Here is a 22,621-nt window from a genome sequence, read left to right as displayed (position 1 = left end):
TCATGATCTATTTTAAATTTTATATAAGGTATAAAATTTAGTTTGAGGTTAATTTTTAGCCCATGGATGTCCAACTGCTCCAACATCATGAATTGAAAAGGAAATCCTTCCTCCTTTGAAATGTTTTTCTACTTTTGTCAAAAATTAGTTGGGCATATTTGTGTAGGCCTATTTCTAGGTTCTCTATTCTGTTACATCAATTTGTATCTATCCCTCCACTGATACAACATAGTCTTGATTAATGCAGCTATATAATGTCTTAAACTCAGGAAATCTGATTCCTACCACTTTCTCTTTTACAAGATTGTTTTAGCTATTTAAAACAATTGCTTTGCCTTTCCATATAATTTTAGAACAATCTTCTCTATGTCTTAAAAAAAAACTTGCTGGAATTTTAATAGGAATTGTCTTAAACTGCTTTTTATTTGGGAGAAATGACATCTTCACTATGTTGAGTCTTCTAATCTGTGAGCACAGTATGCATCTTCATTTATTTAGATTTTCTCACCTCTTTCACTGGTGTTTTATAGTTTTCAGCATACAGTCCTGTTTAAATTTTATTATATTTATAAATAAATATTTATTTTAGAGAGAAAAAAGGGAGGGAAGAAGGGAGAGAGGAAGAGAAGAAGGGAGGAAGGGGGGGAGGGAAGAAGGGGGCACAATTAAAAATGACATATTTTTTAAAAAAATTTTATGGTCCCATGTTCATTGCTAGTACATAGAAATATAATTGATTTTTGTACATGTTTCTTGCATCTTGCAATCTTGCTAAACTTACTTCTTAGATCTTGTTTTTTGATTGTTTGAATTCCTTGGAATTTTCTACATAGATCATCATATTATCCATAAATAGGGACAATTTTATTTCTTCTATTCCAGTCTTAACATCTTTTCTTTCCCTTCTTTTGCTTTATTTCATTAGCTAGAACTTTCAACACTATGTTAAATAGGAATGGTGAGAGCACACACATTTGCCTTGTTCTCAAACTTAGGGGGAAAGTATTTAGTTTCTGGCCATTAAGTACATTATTAGATGTAGGGTTTTTTTTGTTTTGTTTTGTTTTGTTTTGTTTTGCGGTACGCGGGCCTCTCATTGTTGTGGCCTCTCCCGTTGCGGAGCACAGGCTCTGGATGCGCAGGCTCAGCGGCCATGGCTCACAGGCCCAGCCGCACCGCGGCATGTGGGATCTTCCCGGACCAGGGCACGAACCCATGTCCCCTGCATCGGCAGGCGGACTCTCAACCACTCGCCACCAGGGAAGCCCTTCCTTAGCTATTCTTTGAGGATAGGTCTGCTGGCCACAAATTCTCTTCGTTATCTTTCATTTGAGAATGTCTTAATTTACCTGTCATTCCTGAAGGATATTTTTGCTGGTTTCTAGTTAATAACTTGCAATAAATATCTTTAAGCACATAGTATTTTCTTTTTAATACACAGTAGGCCTATAGTCTTAGAATAAAGTACCTTAAGTGAAATAACTCAATGATCATGCTATAGCATTTTTTAACATAAGTGCTGACAAACTGTTTTCCAAAAGGACTGCAGAAAATTATACACCAAGAAAAATAGTGCATAGAAGTGATCCCTACTCGTAGAGAGAGGACGGACTACTAAGACCCTTCCAACTTCATGATTCCAACTGATACCATTGACGAGGCTCATTTATCATGGTAATTTTTAGACATGACTGTATTAGTCAGGGTTCTCCAACGAAACAGAGCAAACAGGATGTATACATATATGAGGCGACTTCTTATAGAGATCAGTTCAAACAGTTATAGAGGCAGAGAAGTACCACAATCTAGCTTTCTGCCTGCTGGAGAATCAGGAAAGCCAGGGATATAATTCAGTTCAAGGTTAGCCGATGATGTAACTCCCAGTAGGAGGCCTAAGGCCTAAGAACCAGGGTGCCACTGGTATAAGCCTCAGAGTTGGAAGGGCCAAGAACCAGAAGCTCCAATGTTCAAAGACAGAAAAAGATGAACTTCCCAGCTCAAGAAGGGAGAGAGAGAAAGAGGAAATTCACCAGTCCTTCACCTTTTTGTTCCATCGGGGTCAACAAACTGGATGGGGCCTGGCCACATTGGTGAGGGTGGTCTCTTTATTCAGTCACTGAATCAAATGCTAAATCTGTTCCAGAAACACATCCACAGACATACCCAGAAATAAATGTTTACCAGCTATTTGGCATCCCTTAGCCCAGTCAAGCTGACACAAAAAATTAACCATCACAATAACAAGGAAGAATCAACTTTGAAGGGCAGTGAGAAGTTTCTTTTGCCTTTGACATTCTCAATCAATACTTGTTTATTCCCACACCAGTTCACCTGGGTATTTTTGCTTCACTTCTCTTCCCCAGGTCAGAAACTTCATTGATGATGCATATCCTACATTGAACTTTCTTTTCTATAAAGAGCTTAGGGATGAGTTTAGGCAACACTACACTTTACAACTGTCCTTGAGAAAGTAGAACTACTGACTTCTATAGTTAGTTGAAAAGCTATGACTAGACCCAGAGATACTGGTGTTCTATTAATGATTTTTACCTTTAAATAAATGGACTCATCAGGCACTTTGGGGGACTGAAAAACTACTACACACCTAGAAACACCTTAACTAGTGTACTCTTGGAAATCTCTGAACTTGTTGTATATGAGATACTTTTTAAAGATTACCCTTTAAATTATGTCAAAATAATGAGAATATACAGAAAATAATTTTATTTATCATTTTGTCATAAATTGCAAGGAAAATATAATTTTCATCCATTTAGTTTTCAAAAGAGATCACAAGTAGTAAGATCATTAATAATCATAATTTACACATTGGTCTCTGCCCTATAAAAAGAAGCAGAAATAACCATATTATGCAGATGTTCAGCAGCATGGCTGAACTAGACCTGTAAAATTGATTCTATAGAAAATATATCCTTCACATTATCCATAACTATATGAATTTGACTCAAGTTTATTGTGCAAATATATCTATACATACATTCATATTTTAAAAGTCTATCATTTTTCCATATAAATTTACAAAGACCACAGTGGTTTTATGGTCTTCTATATTTGCCCATACTGAAATCAGAATAAAGAGAAACCTATATCTGACATACATTAAATGTATGTTATTATGCTAATTAAATAAAATTGACAGATTGCTTATTTCTGTACTTAAGTGCATATTTCTGTATTTTTATATTTATATAAAATTATTTATAAATCAAAATAATCATAGCAGTTAATTATATGCCATGATAGATATATGATAGATAATGGGATGGCAGATTGGAACTTATAAGTTATTTAACACAATACATTTCATGGGGGGTGGGTAAGATAAGTATTTGATAAAATTGTGACTTTGTGAGGAATGGAGAAAAATTATAAAGCTAATAATTATATATATATAACTGTTTGAAAATTATCCTCTAGGTTAGAGACATCCACATTTAAAAATTCTTTAGGGAGTTAATTAAAATAGAAAAAGTCATCACTTCTCAAAAATATGACCAAGAGATTTAATTTTGGCTTTGCATGCTTATTTTGACATTTTTAAATGCATTTTAATATGAGGAAACAAAACATCATTTTCTACTTAAAGTTTTTCTTTTTGCTTTATTTCAGAGGTCTCAGAGTAAAACCTTTTCATAATAAGTAAAACAGCATAATATTAAAATGTCCTCACCATTAAGATATATGCAAATTTATAAAATGAAGTATCTCCATACTTAGGAAGAACTGGATTTTGTGTCAGTTGGTATATCAGAAAATAGATCATGATTTCCTACTAAAAATACTGCTTTAACAAATTACTTAGGGCACAAATAAAATTAAAACTGAATGATATAAAACATATCAATTAAAAAGGCTTTACTATGTGGCAGCATGGGAAGTTAAAAATATTTTTGAAATAGAAATAATTTTTAACATCAAAAGCCAAAGGAAGTGGCAGAACATTCTGCATGAAAATATCTCATGAAATGTACAGAATACTCTCTCAGGATAAACATTTTTGTTTTAGGTACAATTCTAATAGATAATAAGCATTAATTAGAGAGCCAACACATGCTGTTGAAGTAAAATCAAAAGGCAGGTCACTGAAATGACATGTTGTCTAGTAGGAAAGACTAACATGGGGGATTTTTTCCATGTAATATATATATATATATATACATACACACACATATATACACATACATACATTATTAGACCTATTTAAATGCAGTATTTAAGTAAGAAGGGGAAGTCCAGCTTAAGTCTATTGGAATGAGACAGGCAAGAAGACATTTAAAGCAGCAGGGACAAGGATGGAGATGGTAGAGTTTTTATGAAGGTTTCCTACAAGAGGAGATAGATATTTGGTCTTGAAATATAAGATAGTGTATAAAGCAAAGTAGAGGAGGGAAGGCATTCCAAAGGAGAAAGAATGGCATGGGTAAAGACACAAAGACTTGGTATGTGTGAGAAACTCTACATTGTAGAATTTAGAGAAGTAGAAAGTGATCAGATACTTGAGCTCCTAGTTTGCCAAGAACTTGGAAGTTATCCTTAAGACCAATTACTTTGAAAATATGATTCTTGTTCCCATAGAGCTTCAGTGAAGATGCCTCAGTGCTGAGTGGACAGCACACATGGGATTGCTAGAGGCAGCTGGGAAACCCCTACCCTGGTGCCTCAAGGCAGAGAAAGGATTAACCCACTGTGACTATTGCCTATTGTTCTTTAAGTCTGTGTGCTTTCTCCCAGAAATTGGCTAAGGGTATACAATGAAGAAGTGCAGCCACATCCCTGTTTCAAGTACTTTTTAAAAATAATGCCATCTCTTTTAATATGTATGTTTCTTAAAATTTAGAATTGGATCCTTTTGTATATCAAAAAGTTATAACTAAATGTATTCATGGACCCATAGTTTCAGCCCTGGGGAAAACATACAAGGAGTTAGGCTTGTATGTTGTGACTGTTGTGACTACCCCACCCACCATCCCCAAAGCAAGTGCACATGCACATATTTTTATAACCACTAGACATTCCCTGAGATAGCTGAAAACTGGATAGTACCCTTGTGCTGCCTACTGCCAATTGCAATTCTAACTAGCTAGTGCACAATGTCATTTTTTGTGCTCAAGGCCTTTCAGGCAGTCAGGGAACCCACCTTCAGTCAGTGGACTAGGAACAGTAAGGATAATCTCTGAGAAATATTTGGGACCATATTTGAGATGGCATAACTGACTTGTGAAACCCTGTTTTATGTCCTTGGTTCTCATATTTCTATCTCACATGATCAAGAAAGTATCAATCTATGACATAGTCTATAAGGAGGAGGCAGCCTTAAGTGTGAGTAACTCTACAATAGACATTGGATCTCCATTGTCACCAGAGCCATTAGCATTCATCTGTTTAGAAAACAACTGTCATAGGCTATAGTTTACCACCGAATGATTTACACTTGTCAGTCACACACAAAATTTACATTTGAGAAAGCTTACTCCAGCAATACTATGAAGAATATATTTGGTGATGAGTTGAGTATATTTGAATCAATTGTCACGCAAGCTTACTTAGCTTATAATTAATTATACCTCCTGCTGTGACTAGTTACTATTTAACAGATTTGACCTGGAAAACTGTGATTCTTTAAACTGACTATTTTTGTTGTGTCAACCTTCTGGAAATGTTAACTATATGAAAATTCAAGGAAAATGGAGGTAGAAAAATTGCCATTCAAGCATTTATTGATTGCCCTTCTCCAGTCTTTAAAACAGCTTCCAGTGGAATTTAAGGGAAGTCTCGTAGTCCTAGCAGAACTTAGTCAAATCCAGCTTTCTGCTTGGTCCACAGGCAGGTGGGCCCACAAAATCACTCAGGAATCCCATCATATTTCCTTATCGATGAAACAACTCTCCCACTCTCTCAGAGGACAATTCTACACCTCCTCTCATCTGAAATTTCCAACACCTCTCTCTTAACTTTTCACCTTCAGTTGACTGCCTTGACTTTAAAAATAAATGAAAAAATAGAAGCAATTACAGAACATCATCAACACCCAATCAAATCTACCACCCTCTCTACTTAAAACTCATATATCTGTCTCCTTATTATATCAGATAAATTGTCCCTGAACTTTTCCAAGACCAACCCTCCATTTGTACCCTAAATCCCATCTTCTCTTCCCTTCTCAAAGATTTGTATCTACAGTTATCCATTCTCTACTGACTCAGCAATTTTCCCTTCTCTATTGGTTCAACCCTATCAGCTGAAACATCTCCTACTTTAAAAGAAACTTTCGGACTTACAACTCTCTATTTCAGCTACCAACTCACTTTTCTACTCCCCTTTAAAGAATATCCCCTCATAAAAGTTATCGTTACACATGCTGCCTTCACTTTCTCTCTTCGCATTCATTTTTAACCCATCAAAAAGAGAATTTCAGCCCAACCATTCCAACAAAACCCTTTTTAGTCCAAATAAATGACCATCAGGCCAAATCAATGTCTAATTCTCAATCCTCATCTAACTTAAGCCCAACAGATGCAGCTGACATGGTTGAGCCCTCCCTCCCTGTCCTTCTATTTCACCTACAGATCCTTCTTCCTGACCTCTTCATGTGAGAGTAACTCAGAGATCAGCAGTCAGACCATATCTCTCCTCATCCTCATTTTTCAAGTAATCTAATTCAATCTCATAGCTTGAAATACCTTCTATAAACAGATGACTTCTGATTTCAATTTGCCAGCCCTATCCTTTCCACTGAATTGCAGGTTCAGATATTTGACTGGCTACTCAAGATCTCCATTTACATGTCAAATGGACATTTCAAATTTAAGTTGTCCAACAATGACCTTTTAATTTCCCCCCCAATACTTCTCCCAGTTTCCTGCAGCTCTATAGGTGGCTATGCTATACCTCATGCTCAAAAGGTATAGAGGTGCTATTTTCAGAGGCCCATTTACCTACTGGACACAAACTTAGAAATAATTGTTCTTACCCTCATATACAACTAATCACTCAGCAAGTTTTATCAGCTCTCCCTTCAAAATGTATTCCATTTTAATCTAAGCAGTTCTTAAAGCTCCTGATGGTACCACTCTTACCCAAAACACTACAATTTCTCACTGGACTGCTGCAGTGCGGATGACCCTTAACGCTGCCCACCAATTCCACACCTACCCACATCCCTCTTCCTCCTAGCTTATTATAATATAGTGGACTTATCTTCAGTATTGTTACACCATTCCCCTGATCCACACCCTTTAACAGCTTCTCATCAAACACAGAATAAATTGAATAAGATAGAAGAAAATCCAAACTCCGTACAGAAACCTACAAGGCTTTACATGATCTGACAACTGCCAAACTCTCTGGACTTTCCTAAAATTATCCCTCACTTACCATTCTGCATCTTCTTGCCTTCTCTTGAAAACACTAGGCCCGTTCCCCCAGAGAGACTTCACAACTGCTTTCTCCTCACTGTTCGCTCAACCCCAGGATTTTATACTGCACCTTACTTCATTCAAATCTGTTTAAATATTACCTCTTCAGAAGTGGTTATCTTGATCACATTGAAAAACAGCTGCAGTCAGCATAACACTGAACACTTTTAGGTGACTTTATTTTTCTTCATGGTACTTGCTACTATCTGGAACTTTATTTTGTATTGTCTGCCTTTCCCATAAACAGGGCTCAGAGAACTGGGGTCTTACCCGGTTTTTTACTGCTTCATTTCCAGGATTCCAGGATTCAGGAATATTGGGTACATAATAAGTGCTCAACGAAATTTTGTTTAGTTAGTTAATTAATTAATTTAATTAATTAGCTAATTCAGCACCTGTGTGTGCCAGACTTTTTTTTTTTTTTTTTTTTTTTTTTGCGGTACGCGGGCCTCTCACTGCTGTGGCCTCTCCCGTTGCGGAGCACAGGCTCTGGACGCGCAGGCTCAGCGGCCATGGCTCACAGGCCCAGCCGCTCCGCAGCATGTGGGATCTTCCCGGACTGGGGCACGAACCTGCGTCCCCTGCATCGGCAGGCGGACTCTCAACCACTGCGCCACCAGGGAAGCCCCCAGACCTATTTTTAATACATGATTCTAAGCAGCAGATTACTTTATCATTAACATGTGTCCATAAAGCCCCCTGTCCCTATCATTCATTTTAAAAAGCAGAGACACTCAGAAGTTCATTGTATATACATATGCAATATATATACACACATATACATAGTACATGTATATATTTCCTAAAGACGTTTTACAGACCTTTCTAATATAGAAAAAGTACTTCATTTCTATTTTTAAAGCACAACTTCCTTTGCTTTAAAACTAATTTACCTGCACAGCATAGAAAACTATATTCTTGCCCCATTTTCTATCAATTTTAGTTGTGTTGAGATTATAAACTATAGTTAACAGCAAGAAACAAAAACATTAAATAATCTATGATTAATCTGTATAAAACTTTGAACTTTAGATGTGTCTGTACACATACATATATAAACATGTATATAAATAAGAAAACTCAAATCTAGTGCATATTGATATAAACTAGTTAATATCTACACAGTAATATAATTTATAAACACGCACAACACAAGAATCAGAATTCTACTTTCTACAGGATGTTAATAAATCCTGCAGAAAGAGTGTATAAAAGGACCAAGCTTCCCTCTGGCTTGTTCCCAGCTTCTATGAATTGCCTGGGTTTATGCTCAAATGGTCTCAAAGGTTTACATTTCTTAAGACAAATTTTTAGCTGCAGCCAGTTTTTTCTACATGCTGAAATTATCAGCAGAGCAGGGAAATAAGTCATAATGAAGACAAAGAGGAGAGAAAACCAAAGCTGTGCCCTCACCTGATACAGACCCGAATCCTCCCCAGCCTCAGAACCTTGCTCTCCCTTGTATTAAAAAAAAAAAAGTGGGTGGAGGGAGGAGAAGGGAAGAGGAGGGGAGGGGAGGGGAGGAAGAAAGATCACAAAGAAAAACCGGAATGCTTCACTCCTGCCTTGATGGGAGAAATTCTTAGGTCTTCATCAATTCACAGATGACTATCTAATCTAGACACCGAGGATAGCATCTCCTCAGAGTATTTGGTTCTGAGTAAAGTTCTTACTTTTGCACTGCCTCTATTTTAATATTTTACACCTTGTCTGCTTGTGGCAAGTGGAGTCTATATATTAAGACTTTTAAAAAGAACATAGAGACAATTTTCCCTTAGCTCTTTGCAGAATTGATAAGCATGAATAAAAAAGTAAAATCCATGATTTTTTTATTGTTGGGTATCTCCTTTTAAATATCACAAAATTTAAATTGCCAAATGTACAGCTGAGATCTATGAGACAGACAGATAGAGAAAGAGAAAGAGAGAGAGAGACAGGGAAAGAGAAGAGAGAGAGACAGAGAGAGGACAAAGAGAAAAACTAGGAGAATAACAAAGGCAGCCAGATGAATCTTTGATGGACTGATGGGGGAAGACTGATAATAGTATTTTGTTTAAGTTAGTGTAAATCCTGAAGCAGGTTGTGCTATTACTTACTGCTTGAGAAAATGGTAAAAAAAGCTTCATTTCTCTAAAATGTAAACTACAAGTAAATGGTACTATATGTTGATGGGAGCTTGAGAGTGATCAAGAAGAGATGAAAATGAAAGATTTCAATAAAATAAAGAATTAAAATGGTGACAAGCACTACTCTGTAAGGAACAGCCCATAGCTTGGATGCCAAAGCAAACCCACCCTAGTTCCATCCACTAACTACCACAAGTTAATGTCACTATACCTTTAGTATTTAAGGGTTTAGTGAAAATTTTTAGCTTCTTACAAGGACACAAATTTCAAATAGGATATTCTTTACAAAAATGTGCAACCACCATTAACAGTGTTTATAATATGGAATTTACATACGCACACTCAACAAAATATCTCCTAAAGATGAGATCAAAAGAAAAATACGTTATCACTATTTTAAAATACAAAATACAAATATAATTGCAAATCTTATCTACAGATTATGATAAATAAGTGAAGAATGAAGAGAGGAAGCCATGAGCAAGCATTCCAGAGGATTGATTTTAGACTGCTGAAGTTAAGAAGGGACTTTTACAATGTGGACTGGAAAATAAATAGGAGCTGGCCATACAAAGGCAATACTCCAGCAGAGGGAAAAGCGTGCATAGAGGCTCCAAAGCAAGAAAAGGACCAGAATGGTTAGAGATTAATGAATGAGAGGAAGAGAAAGTTAGGATGAGACCAGAGGCAGGTCCTTCAAAACCTCGATGTTAGGATTTCTTAAAAAATCTCTTCTAAGTGCATTGAAGTGCCTCAAGGTCAAAGACATTTGAGAAATGAAGTATTATTGTGCAGCACTTACTTGGAGGTTCAAAATACACAATAGCTAATTAAAGATTCCAAGAATTTCAACTATAAAGAAATGTGTTGAACTTGATTTAATTCAGGGTTTTCCAAATTTATTTGAGCACTGAACACTCTTCATGTGACACACATGGATATCCTCCTGAACTTTCCTCCCTGGTGGATCATTTTCTATAGTAGTTACATGGAACAAACTGCTGTGACAGATCTGGATGCCACTGTTACTTCATGAATTAACTGAAATACCATTTGCTATATCTGGGAATAAAAGGACCTAAACTATTCAATAAGTAAGACTCTGTAGAGATAACGAGTTTCATTTTTTACTCAGCTGAACAAATATTTGACAGTCTACTCTCTGGTAGGCTCTGAAATACTGTGCTAAACAATAGGGTTACAAGATGTATAAGACCTATATTCTAAATTTGGGAGCCTTAGAAAACATAAATGTATTCATTTATTTCTTTATCCATTCAACAAATTTGTGTTTAAGTAAGTCAAGCACTGTTCTAGCCTTGAGGGATAAAGGCAGAAACAAGACAACACTGCCTTTGCTTTGCTGAAGCTTGTATTTTTGCCTGGTGTAGAGGAGAAAAGTAAACTAAATAATAATGCAATCCAAAAAACGGTATAGTAAAATACATATTAACATGTAAGAGAGCAGACAGTGGAGGTAGATAATCAAATAAGAGCGTTTAACGCAGGGCAGAGGTAGGAAAGAGGATCTGGATTTGAGAAATAATTTGGTAGTAATATAAAGAGGAACTGTAATGGTTAGATGGATGTATGTTCAGAGTTTGTATAATACATAAATTTGAGATCAACAAAGAAGTTGTGGAACAAACCATGGAAGTTATAAGAAATAATAACTAATTCGTATTACGTGCCAGGAACTGTTCTAAGAACTGCACATATTTTTTGTGTGTGTGTGGTACGCGGGCCTCTCACTGTTCTGGCCTCTCCCGTTGCGGAGCACAGGCTCCGGACGCGCAGGCTCAGCGGCCATGGCTCACAGGCCCAGCCACTCCGCGGCATATGGGATCTTCCCGGACCAGGGCACGAACCCGTGTCCCCTGCATCGGCAGGCGGACTCTCAACCACTTCGCCACCAGGGAAGCCCGGTAAGCTCCATTTTAATCATCGTTTTAGAGATGGATATGAGTACTAGAATATTTTAAATTATGTATGTGGCTTGCATTATATTTCTTTTGGACAGTGTTGTTCTATATGCTTCTCAGCAGGACTATTAGGTTCCTAGTTTACACACTTATTTTGTGCACACCTCACATATAATTTCCCGTTTTTCCTTCTGACCCCACCAGCCAGCAGCCTGGCAGCGCAGCAGTCTCCTGTACCAGGTGGTCAGCAGGGACAGCAGTAATGAGTGCCTCTCTCGCCACCTCTATGACCTGACAGTGTTCATCCCTTCATTTTATCACTAAACTCCCCGAATTCTCTTCTTTTACAGGAGATCTTAGATACCTCACTTCCGGAAAGTGCTGGGAAAAGATAAAGAGATGGGCAATTTCTAATAGCCTTTCAGATAGAACCACACAAGCTGGTCGATGAGCACATGGCAGAAACAAGGAGGAAAAACCGAAAGTCAAGCAAAGCCCGTGCCAGATTATTATAAGGCAACGCTTAATAATAACACTTTGTCAGAAGGAAGATATCAGGAGGACATGCTAGTCCAGCCTGGGCTCCAAACAACAAACATAAAGGTGTGATCTCCTTACTCATAATCATTGTCACAACATCAGTGGCCATGTGAAATAGAAAGAAGAGACAGGAGATGGTAAGAACTAAGTGGGCCCTTCCTGCCTGAGCTAATCTAGGTACTGTTATAGCAAACAGCTTAGCCATTATACTGAAAAATTTGTCCCCTAACTCCATTATTGGGAAAGACTGAACAATCTGATTTAGAACCTACGTCCTGAGACTAAAATTCTGTTTCCCTCTCACAACAAAGTACCATAAGATATTATCCTAAGAAATAGATCAGAAGGCCCTGGATTTAAAAGGCAAAAGAATCAGGGTAGTTAATCCAATAACTGTTTAATAAAATGCCTTCCGCACCTGAAAATTTTAAAAATAATAACAAGTAGAGGGATGCTTTGCTTATTCTGCATTGGAGGGGAACAAAGTACTCCACATAAATAAAATCTTCGCAGTAACGCTATTAAAAAATAGTTGACAGATAACTTTAACTTAATTGTTAACATAGCCTTTAAAAATTTAACATTTTTAACGAAAATACTTTGAAATAACATTTTATTTTTTCCTAGTGCCTAAAAAGACATTTTTGAACATGACTTAAAGTTTTTTTAATGACTCACATTCATTATGATCAATTATTATACTATAGTGCAGTCTAATGATGCCCAGAGTGACAGAGTGTGGAACTGTTTGCTGCTGCACCTGAGGGGCCTCACATCGCTGTGCTTTCAGTTCTGGTTTCTGGCCTTGATGGGCTTTCTCCCTCTACCATTTCTCTTGGCTGTGATTTCTCAATACTGTTAGATGTTGATCACGCTAGGTCATTTCCACAAACGTTCCTAATTTGGGGCTTCTACCAAGAAAACAGTTGAATGTGCTTTTAAAAAATTGTGTGAGACCACAACAAGTAAAGATTCACAGCGATTACGGCACATATTTGGCTCACGAAAAGTATTGTTATTGCTTGTCTTCAAGCCTCTAAGTACGTTTCAGAGGAATAGGTCGGCTGGTTAATCTACCCACAAGAAGACTGTGACAATGATATGGCAATGTTGGTAACAATGGCGATTATCATGACTACAAGCCAGGCACCAGGATAAGTGTGTCACTAAATCTTCACAATCACAGGAGGGAGATACAATTAGAATCTTATTTTACAGATGGGGAAACTAAATTTAGAAAGATTAACTAATCTGGTTGTGGTTACACGCTAAGCGGTGGAACTAGTATTTGAGCCCAGGCTGCTACCTAAAGCCCAGGCCTCTACCCATTCTCTATTATGCCCCCAAAAGTCAGTAACTACATTTATAGAAATTACTTACAACTTAGATGCAAGGCATTACAATAAATAAAGGTTACTGAATTTTAACTCTGTAGATTTCTTCACTAAATGTGAATTTTGATTTATTGAGCCTGATCTTAAAAGGCATTTATTTTGTTGATTCATCTGCTACTTAAAATAAAGGAGATGTCAACATAATTCTGCTGAGAGACAGTGTCATACTACCAGTTTAGGTTTATAAAATTTTCCATTTATAATCCAAAGAAAGTTGAATTACAATGTTGTGTTTAAACTATAAAAGTATCATTGTCCTATTATCCTATCTGACTCAGTACCTAATTTACTACCTAATTTTGGAAGTTTCATAGAATCTGATACTCTCTTAACCCAAGGTACATCTCAGGGTCCAGAGATAGCCCTAGAGGCCCAGAGATTATATCAATCCCAAATGTGTGTTCCTTTGGTCTGAACAATAATTTCAAAATTTTAAATTAATTGCAGACATTTAAAATGGGGATATTTCATATAAAATGTGGACTTCTGACTTCTCTCAAAGAACTGGAAGATGTGGCTTCACATGGTAACAACCAGCAGGAACTTGTGAGTAGGAGCCCCTTCTAACAAGACCTGTTTGCTCTGGGTTGCCAAGACCACCACCTGGCCTGCTTCCCTCAGTTACCTGCCTGGTTTGTGAGTTAAGCCCTGCTTTCATCTTTAGTAAAAATCTGAAAGTACAACTCCAAACTCTTATATTTAGCTTGTCATGCATTTTCAATGATGTTATTTTATATAGTTTTAATAACTGCCCTGTGGTACATTATGAGCTCTTCATCCATGAAACCAAGATTTAAGTGTTAAACAGCTTGGTAAGATCAGAGAGGTAAAGGTCATGTAATTCTAAAACCACTTATTTTATATTATGTCAGATCTTTTATATCTTAACTATATGTAGTATTTATTATTATCATCATCATTTTGGTTGGAAGTATCTTTGATAGCTTTCTTCACTGAATTCAGTTCTAAAGAACAGGTAACCACACCAAGTCAACACTTTGCAGTGTCACTTTCATGGCAAACAAATTTGATGGTGAAAAGTTTATGAGACAGAGAGAAACACAGACTGCTTTACTTAAAATATTTTCTATAAGAAACAATAAATATTAACTTTACTTCCACATTTAATACATAAACAACAAATATATGACTAAAATTTAAAAAATAAGTATCGTTTTCAAATGTAATATGGTGATAATTGCAATAGAAAAAAAGTAGGTAGGGACAGGAGATAGGAAATGGCAGAAGACTGAAGGAGATATTTTATTTCAGGTTGTCAGAGAAGAAAGTTCAATAAGGTAGGTAGGCACCTAATGCCTCCAAACTGAATGATCCTTAATAAAGATTATCACTATAGTCATCATGACCATCATCCCTCACAAAGATCAGATGAACCCACTGAACAGCTAGTTGGCCTCATTTGCCATCCTTTACACAGTGCTGAGAATAGAGCTTAAGTCTTAGAAAAGTTGGCTATTATGCTGTTTTGTTTCCTAAAGCACTGGGAGAAAATGTTAACTATAACTGCCCCTGAGTTTTAGTGATGCTTTCAGCAGACAGAGAATTTTGAAAGGCTACACAGGCAAAGGTCTAATCTTGGGGAGATATTTTAAGCTGAAAAAAGACAATGAAATAAATCCTGAGGCTGATGGCTTGTCTTACTAACAGTGAAAGAAAAAGAAGCAGAATGAAGACCAAATAGAGATACCTCACCACCACAAAACTGGGATGGGAAATTCAGAAGTTTGAGAAAAATATGCCTGATCACTAGTCCAAATGAATGGGGGGGGGGAGGAGACCCTCAAAAATAAATAATTTTTATGTTACTTATAAATTATGTGCCCTTCCAAAATTTTAAGATACCTATATTTTCTGAAAATAATTGGCTCACTATAACATAGGTTATTTATCTGCAGCATAACACTAAGGAAATCATTCAGCTAGGGAACCATGAAATATCTCTTCATAACCTCAAAACTGCTAGTCCATAACCTAGCGAACAGACATGCTTAAACAAGTTGTTTTGTTACACACAGATAAAAAGAGAAAAATGGATTTTTTTTCACATTTTATCTGCTTGTTTAAAAAGGTCATAAGAAAAACCCAGATATTATTATTATAGACTCAACAAAATTCGCAGACTTAAATAAACAACCACTGAATAGGGACCTTTGGACCATTTTCACAAGCATGTACCATTGCCTGAAGTTAAAAATGCTGCTTTTGAAGCCATGCTCGACATTTTCAAATTTAAGGTAAATTACCAAGTAAGAAGAGTCCTACTTTAGAGTGAGTTTGTGTTTGAGAAGGTGAATGTTACAGGTGAGTAAGACCTAAATACTCAAGATATTTTCATGATATCCCTGTGCACTTAAAGTTTAGACTTGTGGGAATAAACGAGGCAGATAATACCAGGAACAAAGTTTACACAAAGACTGTAAATCCTTACTCCAGTGCTGTGCTTTGCAGCAATGGAAACATTTCTGCCAGGCTGAATAATCTCATAAACCCTGTAAGAGAAGTAGTATTTCTACCACTCAAACTCAAATCCAGACAGATTAGATTGATATAGCAACTTCCTTAATCGCCTTTACAAAAGAAAATTAGCCTGTCTGAATTTTGAATCTAACTCTACCTTCTTTGAAATAGATTTAACCATTTGCCTCAATCAAGCTGAAATAAGGTTCTGGTTTAAACAAGGAAAAATTACTAAAAGGAAGAGAGAAAATTCTGTAAAAGAAGAACACAGAAAGACTTTTTATGGAACATCCAGCATTATTAACAATCTTACTGTGAAATTTTAATATTCTTAATGAATAGGCTATGTAAGTTATTCTTAGTTTATTTTTAATTGTCCGACTCCCTTTGGAATAGTTAACTGTTTGCTAAATCTATGTCTGAAATTGTCTTTTAATCTTTCATCATTTGCTTTTTATTAAGCAAATAGGAAAGGTATTTGTCTAAAATGATACTGTATTACTTCAATTAAAAAAAAAATTCAGTGTTCTGAAATCTATCCAAAGAAATTAAAACATATACTTTCTCTTAGGGTTTTGTGCTAGTTTAAATATACAGAAAATATCGTCTCCCTAAAGATATGACATAGCGTAAATGCTCAATAAGTTTATTCAATAAATTTATGAATGAATTGATCACAAAAAAAAGTTTCTTCTTTAAAAAAAAAATCTTTGACGTTAACCTTAATTTACCTAAGCACTTATTTGTAAACTTTTTTGACTGTGTGCCTTATCAGCACACTCCTCCATATGTGTATTTATTTTTTAATTGTACATATACCACTTTAGTAATATATTAATAGATCCACAAAAAGAAACTAAAAATAAAGATAAAATAATCAAGGTCTGGTTAAACTTAAAATTGCATTGATAGGTGATTTTAATGCTCATCCTGGCTATAACAGTTCACTAAAATACATAGATATAAATGAAAGAAGAGAATCAATGGCTATCTTTATTAAGTTATAAAACTTTTTTTTCCAACTCCTTCCACTATCTACCATCTTTCATGAAATATGGATTGTATATTTCATTTTCCCTGAAGTTAGTTAGGTGATCTTGCCAATTAACCACAAGGTGATTAATTTATATTTATAATTATATTTATAAGCATAACCAATGGGCTTAAGACAAACTATAATTGGAACAATTTTAGAAACTTGGCAAAAAATGCTCCAAGATTCATGTGTATGCAAATAAAAGAATTTTTATGACTGAAATCATTTGTGGCAATAAAATCACGAAGATGGAAACTTTTTCTTGATATTTTCCCCAAATGGTTTCCCCATAGCTAAATTTTCTTTGAAAGCAGTTACTTCAAGTTAACTGTTAAAATGTCACCTATACCCTGAAGGGAGTGAGTTTTTTGTATTTGTTTTATTCCAAATTTCTGATAAGCATATGCACAGAAATTTCAAGCATATATATCTAGCAATGTGTCCTAGATGAATCTAAAACTTTTCCAGATAATACCTGTTTTCAACAGAAGTTGAACACATTTACCCTTTTTATGCTATTTTTCTGTGTTATTGTGGCCATTTCTACTATAGCAAAAAAGAGTGATTATTTCACCCAATGGCCTGTTGCTTTTTGTTTTTTGCTTTTAAGAAATCACAAAGCAGCATATGACTTTAAAGCTCTCTTAAAAAATAATATTTTAGAGGTTTCTATTCATGTCCTGGATGCTTAGTTATTAAATATCCTGCTAATCATAATGGTGTCATATATTCATTAATTAATATATCAATGAACAATAATTCTTAAATTAAGGTTCATCATTAATAATTGACTGTCGTGATGTAATATCATATAAATATATGCCAAAATTTTCTTTAGAATTTTAGTACCTATGTTTATGAAGGCTTATCCAAGGAATGTAAGATTGGCTTGACAGGGCTTCCCTGGTGGCGCAGTGGTTGAGAGTCCGCCTGCCGATGCAGGGGACACGGGTTCGTGCCCCGGTCCGGGAAGATCCCACATGCCGCGGAGCGGCTGGGCCCGTGAGCCATGGTCGCTGAGCCTGCGCGCCCGGAGCCTCTGCTCCGCCACGGGAGACGCCACAACAGTGAGAGGCCCGAATACCGCAAAAAAAAAAAAAAAAAAAGATTGGCTTGACATTCAAAATCAATATATGCAACTCACTATATTGACAAACTAAAAAAGAAACATCACATAAGATATCACAGAACATTTAAGATTCAAATATCCACTCTCAGAAGGGAAGGCCCCATGAATTTCCTTCCACATTCTAACTCGTGGAAAAGACCTAGCAAGGTTAAGAAGAACCACATATTATCGTGTATGTACTAAAGGATATTTTATTCCATGTGGTTATGACCTTAAAAAATCAAACTGGATTCATTTTTTGTTTCTGAAAGGAACTCTAATAACTCAAGATAAGAGTATCTTCCTGCCTAATAGTTGTCACACTACAAACTCATGCTGACAGAATATGATTACACTACTTTTGTACCCAAATGTAAGGTTCGGGGGGGCGGGGAAATGAGCATGAGCTCTACTATGCTATCTCCTTTGAGATTCATATCTTATCTTTGAAGGAAATACTCAACAAAGAAACTGTTCTCATTCGAAGCTTTAGTAAAGGTTACGGTATAATAATTGTGAAGCTCCACAAATTGTGCAGTTGTCTTGTTATTTTATCAAGTGCATTTACATAGTGCCAGACACATATGCAAAATACAATTTAAAACTGAGACCATTAAATTATATCCATTATTTCTCACTCTAGAAACTTCTGAAACTTATGGGTGACAGATTTGTCAAGAAGTTCTCTTTACCAACTAAAGAAAGAACAACCCGACCTCTGTTATGAACTGTCATTAGTAATTTAGCAGAGCTAGAAGGCAGTTCAGCCGAGTAGACAGAAAATTAAAACATGGGCAGCTCCTGATTGGAAATTTATTCATAACAGGTAATGAAATAGCACAGTCAGGATCTCTGGTATTACTCAGAGTGAGAGATTTAATTCTGATAACTCTGATGATGACACTTGAATCAGAGATTATAAATGGTGACAGGTTGTGACATACAGATAGAATGAAATGAGCATCAGCAACATATCTCTACAGAAGCTGATTCTATATAAGATCAACATTTTCTTAATTTCAAAAATTATTACAAGTTTTCAAAAAAGAGGTTTATTAGGGCCTTAGGCAAACCCTGTACCATTTTTATATCTACTTTTCAATGGAGTATAATATTAATCAACATATCAAAGGCAAGGGGTGAAGTATAAATTGTTGTTTATATCTTAAAACATGAAGTATAAATTGTTGTTTCTGATTTCATCTGGATAAGGAACAAGCCCAAAATTATAGACGAATAGGTATCCTATGTATAGAGTAATAGTAAAGGTTTGGGTTTTCCTGTGTTTATATGCATGAAAAGAATACTCATTAAGTGCAGCCACATAAAAATAATGTTATTTGTAAAGAATAATAATTTTTATTTTGGATTTTCTATGCCTTTTTATATTTTCTAATTAACAAAAATGGCATTATTAGTTTTATAATGATTAGTATATTTTTTGAAAATTGCCTATTTCAGACAAACTCTCTACCACAGAAATACAGCTGAGAAAAATAACAATATTTCCACATAGGTATTTCAATACATCTCTTTTGAATTTGTGAATTGGCATATTTACTGTGTATGGTTAAAACTTGTTAGATGTGGGGATTTTAAAACTTAGCCCTAAAATTCTTTAATACTCCTGTCACTGAAATAAAAGGGTCTATGCCCCTTGAATCTGTAACTGGACAATAGCTTATAGCAGAAATGATGCCATGTCAGTTTCCAGACCCAGACCGTAACATGGAAGAGAAGAAATGTCACACTGACCTATGCCCCAATTGCAGATCTGGAAGTAAAATAAACAACTGCTGTTGTCCGAAGTCACTAAATTTTGAGCTGGTTTGTTAAGCAGCAATAAATAACCAAAACAGCATCGGACTTTCATTATGAACGCCGATTATAAAAATGGTTTTCGCATTACACCAAAACAATGTTATATTACATATGCTATAACTAGTCAGAATAGAAGGAAGAAAATGTAAAAAAAAAGAAAAATGCAGTACACTTTCATGAGGCTAACATAAATTTTATCAATAAAGTTTTTAATAAATTACAACACAGTAGTGAGAAAATAATTCAAAGAATTTTAGAATCTTTAGTATGTTATAAGTTGAAAAACCTAAATATTACAGAATTATTAGCTTAAATTTGGTGATTTAACTTTTTAAATTTGGTTTTGTAGGATTTATCTATATTGTTTAATGATGTTGTAACTAAAAGCATAAACCTATATAGAAAATACTAATTCTATAAAAATTAGAGAATTTAAATATTGTCAAATAGAACCACATATTGAATAATAGAAATACATTTTAAATGGAACTATATTTACGGAGGTCTAAGCCTACATGACATAATGCAGCCCCGAAAAGTCATGATAAAAAAATAACAAGCTAAAATCATACTACATGTTATTTACTAAAAGTAAGCACCTTAGAAAGATTAATAGTTAATTCAATAAAAAAGAAACTAAGTATTGGGTTGGCCAAAAAGTTCGTTCGGGTTTTTCGGTAACATGGAAAAACCCAAACAAACTTTTTGGCCAACGCAATATTAAATATGCCTTAATTTCGGTAATGTAAACAATAGAATTGTTTTAAGACAATTATGTATAATTCCCTTTCCTTAGAAAACTGGATAACTTTAAATGGACTTTGAGAGCTCAGGATACAGAAAAATACCCTATAATAAATATTTTAATAAAATAAAGAATCATTTTATAACATAAAAATCCACCTACTTCATGCATTTCTTTTCAAGACACAGTTCCACAGCAGAATAGTTTCAAAACATAAAAATTTAACAATTTTGTGTATTTCTTTCATAAGACACAGTTCTACAGGATAGAGTCAACATTATTCATCCAAATATGAACCAGAAGGTTCAATTAATTGTATTTCTTGTCCACAAGCTACTTTGACAAGATTTACTCAATAATGAAATTGTTAAGAATCATATCATAGAATTAGCACAGGTTCAGTCCCTTTTACTCGTTATAAATCTACAGTGTAAAAAGCAATATTCAAAAGGTGACACAAATACAAAATACCTTTACAGAGGGAATTGTATTAATCCCAAAACTCTGCCTCTTCTTATAATGAAAACCTGAGAACCAGAATGATTAATCGATTTGTACCAGAGTGAAACTAGGCCTGGAACCCTGCCACCTGCTTCTAACTCTTGTGTCTTTTCTCATATATTATGCTGCTTCATCTGGCACGAGTGATTCCTATACAGCTATGAAATATAAAATAATGCATGATAATAAGAAAAGAGTGAAGCAAAACAACTTCCTCCACATAAAAGTCATCTAAAAAAAAAAGTCATCTAATTTATGCTGAAACATTAGAATTTTTCATGTTATCAAATTCCTTGCTGAAGCATTTTTCTACACTGTTTTCCAGATATGTGCATATTTATTTATGGTACAACATCCAACAGAAAATTCATTAAACTCTTTCAGAAATAATATAAAAATTAGTTATACATTACTTGACACTGCTACTTTTAATATGCCTGAAATCATATTTTCATTATATTTTCACTTATGATAAAAAATGGATACAAGCTGATAGTATTTTTTATTTTACAACATTTTTGCCATATTTTGGAATTTAGATTTAATCACCTAAAACACCCTTCTAATTAGATGGCAAGTCAGAGATGTATTTAATCTTAAGGAATTGTTTTAGCCTTAGTTTATTATCTGTGAGATGGTCATAACAATAGTACTTACCACATGTAAGTAGAATTGTTGTGCAGAATAAATAAAATATGTAGCTTAGTTTACTTAGCCTTAGTTTACTAAGCCTTAGTTTATTATCTGTGAGATGGTCATAACAATAGTACTTACCACATGTAAGTAGAATTGTTGTGCAGAATAAATAAAATATGTAGCTAATATATCTAAATCCTTGGCACCATACCTGACATATTACATACTAATAAATGTTAGTTGTTATTATAGCTTAGCTGCAACCAAAAACATGGTAATATTAAGATTTAGCTGCGATCAAAAACATGGTAATATTAAGATAGCAAAACATAAAGTATGATTTTTAAAAAATGGCCTACTTAAAACAATGTGTATTCTTCTATTAAAAGGTGATTTGCTATGTTTAATTCAAACTGATAAAGTACTTTTTAGACATCAAAAAATTATTCACATTAACCTTTTAAGGGGCAATATAACCAATATATGTTAAATAGCGTATGATTTGTAAAACCGAAATTTAGTGCAACTTACCATTAATACATGTGCTAATCAAAACAAGGTAAATTCTATTAGTATGTTAAACATTTCTCATAAATTTTTTTTAAAAATTAAGAAATTAAATACCAGTGAGAGAGTATACATACAATGAATTTAGTAAAATTCCTTGAATTATTATTATTTTTTATTTTTTTGCAGTACGCGGGCCTCTCACTGTTGTGGCCTATCCCGTTGCGGAGCACAGGCTCCGGATGCGCAGGCTCAGCAGCCATGGCTCACGGGCCTAGCCACTCCACGGCATGTGGGATCCTCCCAGACCGGGGCACGAACCCGTGTCCCCTGCATCGGCAGGCAGACTCTCAACCACTGTGCCACCAGGG

The 22,621-nt window shown here is 35.1% G+C and overlaps 1 protein-coding gene across 1 annotated transcript in view; it reads right to left on the bottom strand.

Moving 5' to 3' along the window:
* GBE1 (1,4-alpha-glucan branching enzyme 1) overlaps positions 1-22,621 on the bottom strand; it is a 292,532-nt gene that overhangs the window by 117,885 nt on the left and 152,026 nt on the right. The window lies entirely within an intron of this gene.

The sequence above is a fragment of the Pseudorca crassidens genome, chromosome 5 (genome assembly GCF_039906515.1).
Source record: "Pseudorca crassidens isolate mPseCra1 chromosome 5, mPseCra1.hap1, whole genome shotgun sequence".
Taxonomy (NCBI): Eukaryota; Metazoa; Chordata; class Mammalia; order Artiodactyla; family Delphinidae; genus Pseudorca; species Pseudorca crassidens.
The sequence above is the reverse complement of the archived record's forward strand: the minus strand, read 5'-3'. Positions and strand labels throughout refer to the sequence as shown.